The sequence below is a fragment of the Juglans microcarpa x Juglans regia genome, chromosome 8S (genome assembly GCF_004785595.1).
Source record: "Juglans microcarpa x Juglans regia isolate MS1-56 chromosome 8S, Jm3101_v1.0, whole genome shotgun sequence".
NCBI classification, from domain to species: Eukaryota; Viridiplantae; Streptophyta; class Magnoliopsida; order Fagales; family Juglandaceae; genus Juglans; species Juglans microcarpa x Juglans regia.
The window spans coordinates 14,730,767-14,740,368 of record NC_054609.1 but is presented as its reverse complement, the minus strand read 5'-3'; the positions used below and the strand labels follow the sequence as shown (position 1 = coordinate 14,740,368).

General features: G+C 38.1%; 1 pseudogene; it reads left to right on the top strand.

Moving 5' to 3' along the window:
• The first annotated feature begins 1,608 nt into the window (after positions 1-1,608).
• LOC121244249 lies at positions 1,609-7,005 on the top strand (annotated as a pseudogene).
• The last annotated feature ends 2,597 nt before the right edge of the window (positions 7,006-9,602 follow it).

The following is a 9,602-nucleotide window of genomic DNA, read 5'->3' as shown; positions in this document are numbered from 1 at the left end:
GTTTTCATAGAACACAACGTCCCTACTTCTGACAATTCTCTTTGTCACTGGATCCCATAACTTGTATCCAAATTCTTCATCTCCATATCCAACAAAGATACATGGAGTTGACTTGACATCGAGCTTCTGTCTCAGCTCTTTGGATACGTGTGCAAAGGCTTTGCACCCAAACACTCTCAGGTGAGAGTAAGAGACATCTTTTCCAGACCAAACATTCTCAGGAACTTCAAATTCTAGTGGTGCAGAAGGTGATCTGTTAATCAGGTAACAGGCAGCACGAACAACTTCACCCCAAAATGGCTTTGGTAATTTGGCTATACTGAGCATGCATCTTGTTCTTTCTATGATGGTTCGATCCATTCTTTCGGCTACACCATTGTGATGAGGGGTATATGGGACCGTCTTCTTATGTCGAATACCGCAATCAGCGCAGTATGCAGCGAACCTTTTGGAAATATATTCTCCTCCATTGTCCGTTCGCAAGCACTTCAACTTCTTTCCCGTCTCCCTTCCACTAGGGTGTGGAAACTCTTGAAGTGCTCGAAGACCTGATCGTTTGATTTCAAAACATATACCTAGACCTTTCGTGAAGCATCATCAATGAATGTCACTAAATATCCGTTACCTCCCAATGACCCTTCTTCCATAGGACCAAATACATCAGAGTGTATCAGACTCAACAACTCTAATATTCTCTTCATAGAGAAATTAAACGAGACTATGTGTTGTTTGTCAAACAAACGGTACTCACAAGGGCTTAACGCTGCATTTTGGCAACTTTGATAAGTGCCTTCTTCACAAGCGTATCCAACCCTTTTTCACCCATGTGTCCGAGTCTCTTATCCCACAGATTCGGTGATGTCTCATCTTCCACTGCACTGAGGCTATCAGAACCAATTTTCACATGGGTCTTGTACAACGTACCACAAATATGTCCTCGAGCGACAACCATGGCACCTTGTGACAGCTTCCAAGTGCCTTTGCTGAAGTAGTTGTCATAGCCCTGTCGATTAAAAGCTATTCCCGAAATCAAGTTGAGCCAAAGGTCAGGAATGTGTCGAAGTGCAATCAATGTTGGTTTTTATTTGCACTTCGCCTACTCCCACAATCTTCGAGGAACTGGCGTTCCCCATCCTTACCGTACAAAAGTCTCATGCTTTGTACGTAGTGAAAAATTCACTATGGAAAGTGGCGTGGTATGATACTGTTGTGTCTACCACCCACTCAACATCATGGCTTGCAACGTACAGACACATCTCGTCACTAGTGGAGAGTATTGCCACATCTCCCCAAAGAGTGACAAGAGTTTCACCATCTTCTTTCTTCAGCTTACTGCTTTGACCTTGCTCCCTTAAAAACCTGCAGCAGTTTTTCCTCATGTGGCCTTCTTTGCCACAATGGTAACACTTCATGTTACCCGTCTACTGTTTCTTGCTACTGCTGGACCTTCCACATGATTGAGACTTCCCTCTATTTCTTCCTCTACTTCTCCCTTTATCATTACCTTGAGGCCTTTCTCTACTCTCGGTGACAAGAACATGAGATTGATTCATGCTCGTCTCTTTCCGTCTAGCCTCCTCATTGAACAAGGCATCATTAACCATCGTCATGGTAAGTTTACCATCTAGAGTAGAGTTACTTAGGGAGACCATCAACATCTCCCAATTGTCTGGTAATGAACTAAGAAGTAGCAGGGCTTATTCTTCATCGCCAAGATTCAGCTTGACGGACCCGAGCTGGTTAACTAGGTTTTTGAAACTCGCTAGTGGGCTCAGCAACAGAGGTGTTGCTCTTTAACTTCAAGTTAACAAGTCGTCTCATCAAGAGGGCCTTGTTTCGAGCAGTCTTAGCTTGATACATATCCTCCAACTTTTTCCAGAGGTTATATGCATCTGTCTCTTGAGCCACGTGGTGAAAGACACTATAGTCGATCTATTGCCTGATCTGATCGATAGTCTTCTTGTGCATCTTATTCTACACTTGATCTGTAAATTCATCTTGCTAATTCCCTTCATTTTCCAATGGGTCAGACAGATCTTTACAGTTCAAAAGATCCTCCATTCAAGATCTCCAAAGACTATAGTTTGAGGCAGTCAGCTTTATAATGGTGCCTCATGCTGAATCCTCCATGGATTTAGACTGATTCTAAATACAAAATGCAAGTACAGGATCTTTGAGATGGAATATCGCAAAAAGGAAAGCATCGTTGTGTCCAGAACGCCTGATTTTGTTGGAAACGAGTCTTGTTTCGTCAAAATCAAACTCAGATAGCACAAGGAATGAGAAAAAGAACCAAAATAGGAACTTTGTCATGCGTGAAACGTGTGCGATACGAAAAATGCATAGGCCCGTGTACATCACGCGCCTACGCATTTTTCATGGGTGAGCGTGGGATTCACGAGCTAGGAACCTCTGGAGCGCGTGTGGCGCATGGAAGAGCGTGGGTTTCATGCGCTTGACTCTCCCTTGGGCGCATGTAACGCGTGCCGAGAATGGGCTCACTCTCCGATTTTTAGTGGACGCGTGGGGGCACGTGCAGCCTCCATTCGGCCTCTGATTTTTACCGCTTTCATTGTCTTGATGAGACGAACACAGTGATATGTTCAAATTTACAAATTGAGCAACACACTAAAAACGAGTTTTCTGTGGAAAAAAAAAAAAAAAAAAAAGACTCCTTCTAGCAATCGCTTTGATACCACTTGTTAGAGAAATCAACATAGCAGAACAAATAAAAGCGGAAATTAAAGAGCACACACATGCACTCAATGACACCAAGAATTTAATGTGATTCGGCAACTGCCTACGTCCACAGGAAAGAGCTTTACTAATAAATAGTGGAACACAAGAAAATATTACAGAGGAGAAGGATCACACTCCACTTAACTCAACTCTCTTCTTTTCTCTCAAAGTTCTCCGGGATCTCTCTCTTTTCTTTTCTCCTTGGGTGTATCTGAGGCTCTCGCTGGGAGCCTTAATTCATAGGCAAATATCGCCTCACGTTTAAATGCATTAAATTGTTGCATTCAATAGGTAACTGCAAATGCAGTTACCCGCTGAAGGTTGAGCAGCTTGCTTGGGCAGGGATTTCAACAAGGGTGGTTGGGCACAGCTTGGGTTTGGCAACATCTATGGCTGAGATAAGGCAGTGAGGGCACTGCCATGAGGAGCTACAGTCCGTCGTGCTTTGTTGTTGCGGTGCTCTGTTTTTATGGGGCTAAAATAGGGGCATTCAGTTCTTCTTCATCCATTATTGGCTCCCTCTATGTGCAACTATTTCAAGGGTGCAATCTCCATGGACAGAGTCTGTGCAATTTTAGAATTCACAAAGAGAATTGAACCTAGTTTGTGCAATTTGCAGATCCTATCGAAGAGATATATGTTCTACCATCTGATGTGTATAAGCATTAGTCGGTTTTACAGTTGATTCGTGCCGCATTACTTTGGAACTCAAGCATCAACCAATATTGCTAAAGATTTTTACGAAGCAGTGCTTTTATGGGAAATGGAATCGGGCTAGCAAGAGTGTTAAAGAGATTATTTATGAAGCGGTGCTGCAAAATGGAAACCGACAATCACACAAATGGGCAAGCGGTGCTTCAAACAAACTCTCCACTATAAGTTACCGTCTTCCCCATATGATTCAATAGTAATTTTTATCACCATTTTTCAAATAGCCAAGCGGTGTAAAAGGAAATCGAAGAGGCAAACAAACGTCAAGAAATGTAAAAAAGAAATCGAGGCAAACAAACGGGCATATTTTCTATTGAAACGTCTTGAAGAGGTGTGAATGTTCTCTAATTTATCTTTTTATAGAATGATGATGGGTGTTCATGATCGGTCTGTTTAGGTATATTTATACCAAATATCATGAAGTTTCTATATTTCTTCCTTGATCATTGATTTGGTACAATTTTATGTATTCATTTTATTTGTTTTTCCAGATTTATTGATTTGTGTGTAATAATTCTCTTTAAGTTTCTTTATTTGGATAATTTTTGTATATATATATATATCGATGTTGAGTATGGTTTCTACCCAATAAAGAAAAATGAGTGTTGAATTAAAAGAGAAACATAACAAGTTATTTGTTAACTTAATGTTAATATTAAATAGATTAGAATATATAATTGTCATTGAATATGTGAAAATTGTGGTTTTTATTTTATATATGGAAATGGTGGCACAGAAGAAAAAATTTATTTTTGTAAAACGTTGATATCTCAATTATGTTTAAAAGAGAAAATAGTACTATAATTGCTTCATAAATTCTGCTCTTGGTTTATGTAATTTTAAGAAATGGTGAAATTTTTTGTTTGGGTTTCCCTATTTGGTTGGTTGTTATATTTGAGTATTTATTTATTTATTTATTTATTTATTTTATATGGAAAAGATAAGTTGGCTAGATTTGGTTGGCACTGAAAGCATCCAAGGTTTACGAAAATGATAGAATGTGTTTTTTAAATCCTGTTAAAATCTAAAGATAAATTACCCTACTTTTATTTTCTTTTGTTTACGTTCAATGAAAATTTAAAAAATAATCTTAAAACTATTTATAGATTATTACAAGTGTAATTTTGTGTTTGTAGAATCTTAAACAACCCTATAAACCGTTTCGAATTTCTCTACTATAAAATCTGGTATCTCTCTAAATCTCTCTCTTTCATACACAACAATCCACGCATTGCGTGAGTTATAGACTCGTATACATAGAGAGAGTTATCGATGAACTAATTCATGAACCCTAGTGCAGAAAATATCATAGAGAGGGAGACAGAGAGAGAGAGATGCAGGAAGAATCATATGTTATGATCGGTGGAGATGGCCAATACAGCTACACCAAAAATTCCAATCTATTTGTGACCATTTGTTTGCGACGAAAAGATTATTTGTGACCAAAACAAACTCATTTTAGCTATAAATAGTTATTTCGTTAGAATTAACTGGCCACAAATAAGTAGTTTTCTTATAGTATCTGCAAGTACTTTTTTATCTTTAAGCTGGGAAAAAATGGGAAATGGTACGTTCTTTCTGTGGTTTTTCCACTTCTACTTTTGGTCAACTTAGATATGCATAAAAAAGGAAGAAAATAGCTAGCAATCAAAATATGATATATGTGTGTATATATATATATTAGTAATGCTACTCATCATCCTTTTTTTACCATCATCTCATCATCCTATGATGTGGTATTAGATGATTAATTCACAAGTGAAATATAATAAATAGTATCCAATTATCTAATGTCACATCATGAAATGATGGGAGGATGATAAGAAAGAGGATGAAGAATAGATTTGTTGATATATATACATATATATTAATATATATATATATGGGCATCTCAACTACTTTTAATATTGTCAAATTTATTTTTCCATTCAGAGAGTGGGAGCTGATCCTGCCAAAACCCTCATAATCGAAGTGATTGTTGAAAATCTCGACATTGATGAAGATGTCTCATGTCCAATTTCAAACATATTTGGGATTGCCGATTTAGGCTGTTTTATTGGCCCTAACACATACTTTTCTATGAAAAACATCATAGAAGCTGTGGTACAAAAATACAAAAGCAAAGGCCGTCATGATTCTTATAACCTCCCAGAATTTCAAGTTTTCTTCAATGATCATGTTTCGAATGATTTCAATACTCTCTTTGCCAATCTTCCCGCCGACAGGCAGTACTTTGCGGCCCCAGGATCTTTCTACCATAGATTATTTCCAAAGGCATCTCTGAAGTTTGTATACTCTGCATATGCACTTCATTGGCTTTCTAGGGCACCACCGGAGGTTAGGGACAAGGATTCAACTTCATCTAATAAGGGAAGCTTATATTATCGAAATGCAACGAAGGAAGTTGGTAAGGCTTATTCAACTCAATTTGAGAAAGACATGGAATCCTTTTTAAGTGCTCGAGCAGAGGAGCTTGCTCCCAGTGGATTAATGGCGATCCTAATGTCCGGACGTAAGGAGGGGACTCTTCCAATTCAATCCTCACTTGGCCCGCTGTACCAGCCCTTGGAATCATCTCTTCTAGATTTGGTGAACAAGGTATGTGTGTGTGTGTGTATATATATATATATATATATATATATATATATATATATATATACTAAGCAGCTACATATAGCTATGAAAATAAGTCGCCTTATGCTAGCTGATGTGTGATGCTTGCACGAAGTGGGGTGTTGGGGACTGTGTTAATAAAGTTTTTGACGAAACTAGAATCAAGAGAGAGATAGACATATAAAGTAGATCCTATAAAGATTTATTAAACGTTTAATGTTGCTTGGTCATTAATTCACTCGGATCATAACTATAAATGATGCGGAATTTACTTCATATATCAGTACTTCATGTGTCTATCTTTTTCTCACTCTATACCCTTAATTAAACTCTAAGACATCTCTATCAGTTAATCTCATAGAAGAGGATCATTAAGAGCTAGAGAAAAATAAATAGGAACTTCATATACGTAGAGCTCCATGACCATTTCTTTTTCTAACCTATATATATTGGAATAAAATTAATCCTGATCAGCACAATATTTTTTTATATTTTTTGGTTACAGTTGAATCAAACTTGGATTGAGTGACAATTTCATAAATTAGGAAAATCAATAGAATTCTTGGCCCCATAAAAATCGTATAGAATTAATTAAAAAAATGTTTGATTCTTGCAGGGAATAGTAAGCAAAGGTAAAATGGACTCCTTCAAATTGCCAATCTACGCGCCATCAGCGGAGGAGACAAAGGCTATAGTGATAAAAAAAAAAATGGACATTTTGACATTGTGAGATTGGTTACTCGAACCAAAAACTCTAGCCTTATGCTTACCGTAGAGGAGTGTAGAGCTGCATTTGATGGCCTTTTCAGCAAGCATTTCGGAAGTGAAAACATGGATCAACTTTTCGATCGATTTTCCAAGAAAATTGTTGGGATGCCTCTTCTAAGTGGTGACGATTTGATTAGATTTGGTTTGAACATTATTCTCAAGCGTAAGCCCTGATGGTCATGATCAACATCATCTCGATAGAAAGTCAAAACATCATGAGTTAGTTTTGTTTATTTTATGTTTAATTTGTTTTCTATAACCATGATTTTGATGTAATCATGGCTTTCTTCTATCCATTATTTAGATTTCGAGTGAAAAAAGTGTTAAAGCCACAAAGAGATCACACAAAAGTAAACTCACAAACTGACATGATTTCATATTATACGTCAGGTTTAGTACTTAGGCTTATTCATCCAGGTTGGTTTTTTTCCGGCCCTGTCTGGAACAAATTCGAGACGGTACCCGCATAGAAAAATGCAGGTACACCCTATCTAGGTACCGGATTTTAAACCCAGAACCTGGTTTTTTTCTTTTTCTAGTTTACAACTTTCAAACATCCTTCAATTCACTCTCATTCAACATCAGCCATTTTGAAACATGCACTCATTTGTAATTTGTTAAGATGCAAAATTAGTTACTCGAGAAAACATTAAGCAGCTTGCTACTGCTTCTCCTACTCCTCCTTCAACTGCAACAATTTCCTTCATCCCACTATCATCAATCTCAAGTATTTTCAATTGCTCGACACAATTTATGATTGAGGTTGGAAAGAAACAAAATATTCATAAGTAGGCTTTGATTAAAAAAAAAAAAAAAACACTTGCAACCCAGAACCCAAGTTCCAGGTTTTAAAAACCGGTTTCAATCCGGGTTCTGGCCTGAGTTTGACCCGGGCTAACCCGGTCTGGGTTCCGATCTAGGTAAACCTAGGTTCCTGGGCCGAAATCCAGATGAACAATCCTAGGTTTACTTTACAATAAAAATAATATTATAATCTAATGTACTATCTCAAGTCATGTGATCAATTTGTGAATTTACTTTTGTGAGATATCTTTGTGGCCAAAACATTTCTCTTTGAGGGTAATGAATAAGGTTTTCCTACTCTTAGAAAATGTTATTTATGTAAAAAAATGAATTCCTTCTTAATAATGTTTTTCTTCTTAATAAGGTCTTTTTAGTGGGTCAGAACAACCAATAATTTCTTAGCTCTTCCAAAATTAATTATTCGAAAGCAAAGAGCTAGAACCCCTTCATCCCTCCCCTCGGCTTGGCTTGTAATGAGTATCAAAATATTATCTGTTGTACTCTCATGTCACTATTATTTTACTATAATGATATTATATTATTCGTTAATTTTTAAATTTTTTATTTCAAAACATAAGGTTTGACCTAATAATTAAATGTTGAGACACCAGGAGGGAAGCTTAAGAAAGTACATCATAGAAACGCTAACAACCAAAGTGATATGCCTAGTAATTATGTAAATGTGTCATATTAATCCATATGATTAGAAATGACAAAATTCAAAATGAATAACAACATTTATTAGAAAATCAAAACTTAACATTTATTGGAGGTTCGTTCCCAGAGGTAACCTGCTAGCGACGATTATGGCATTAGTGTAAACACTCAGCATTTGCTAGAGAAGATATTGTGCCGGTATTGTTGTCCATGTGAGGGAGGTCGGGCAGTCGAGTGGCTGGATCGGCCTATTGACTCTCAACGAGGAATTTAGAAAGGTCGGGCAGTCCTTGACCTTTCCCGCGGTGAATTTGCCGTGAGGGAGGGTGGGTAATCTAGTGGCGAGACTCGCATGTTGACTCTCAACGGGGAATTTAGCAAGGTTAGGCGGCCCCTAACCTTTCCGGCCATGAATTCGCCACGAGGAAGCAGTCAAGTGGCTGGACTCGCTTATTAACTCTCTAGGAGGTGTGACCTGTCTTTTGTTTGAAAGAGATACTTGACTGTGCTAAAAAAGCCAAACTGGTTAGAGTAGATAATTCAAATCACAAATATGAGATTGACAAATCTGAATCATCTTGCTAGAGCGTAGCGAAGGTTTGAGGTGCGTCGACGAGGCCTGTGAGCAACCATACTTTTGCAATGATGAAGGTTCGAGATGCCCGTGATACCGAGCAGGGCTATGTATTCGGTGTCCCGCGTTGCGCGGGTGAGTTCCGGCAAAGTATGTTCCAGGGGTGTGCTGACACTGGGATTCCCATGGAATCTCGAATAGTTTGGTGAAGAGACAGGGCAATGAGGCCGTTGTTTCTGATTTTTGCTTAACTAAGTTTGCTCATTGCTGATTGTTTTTTTCTTATTTTTCCTTATTTTAAGACTATTTATTGCTGGGGAAGTTGTCCACCTTCACACACCTTTGTAGCGATGTAAACTTAACTGCCTCCGAGGACATGTGGGCATGTAAAAATATGGAATGTTGCATGGGACACTCAACATGTGCCGAGGACATGCAACACTATGTCTTTGTATAGGACGTGTAAGGTGTGGATAAGGAACTCTATTGGTCGACCCATTTTCAGTGCACGGCCATAGGATCTTTGTTGGTCGATCAAGCTACTGGGGTCCATTTTCTATTGGTCTTGCAAGTGGGGGTGCCCGCGTGCATGTTACTGTCAAGTAGTTTATTTTGATGGAGACATATTAGGACGTCCGAGCGGTGCTTGATTGGGCTATATAGCCATTGTTTCACGCTACAGGAACCAATTTTGTTAATAAAAATAGAATTCATATAAATTTTGAGGTAGACAAAC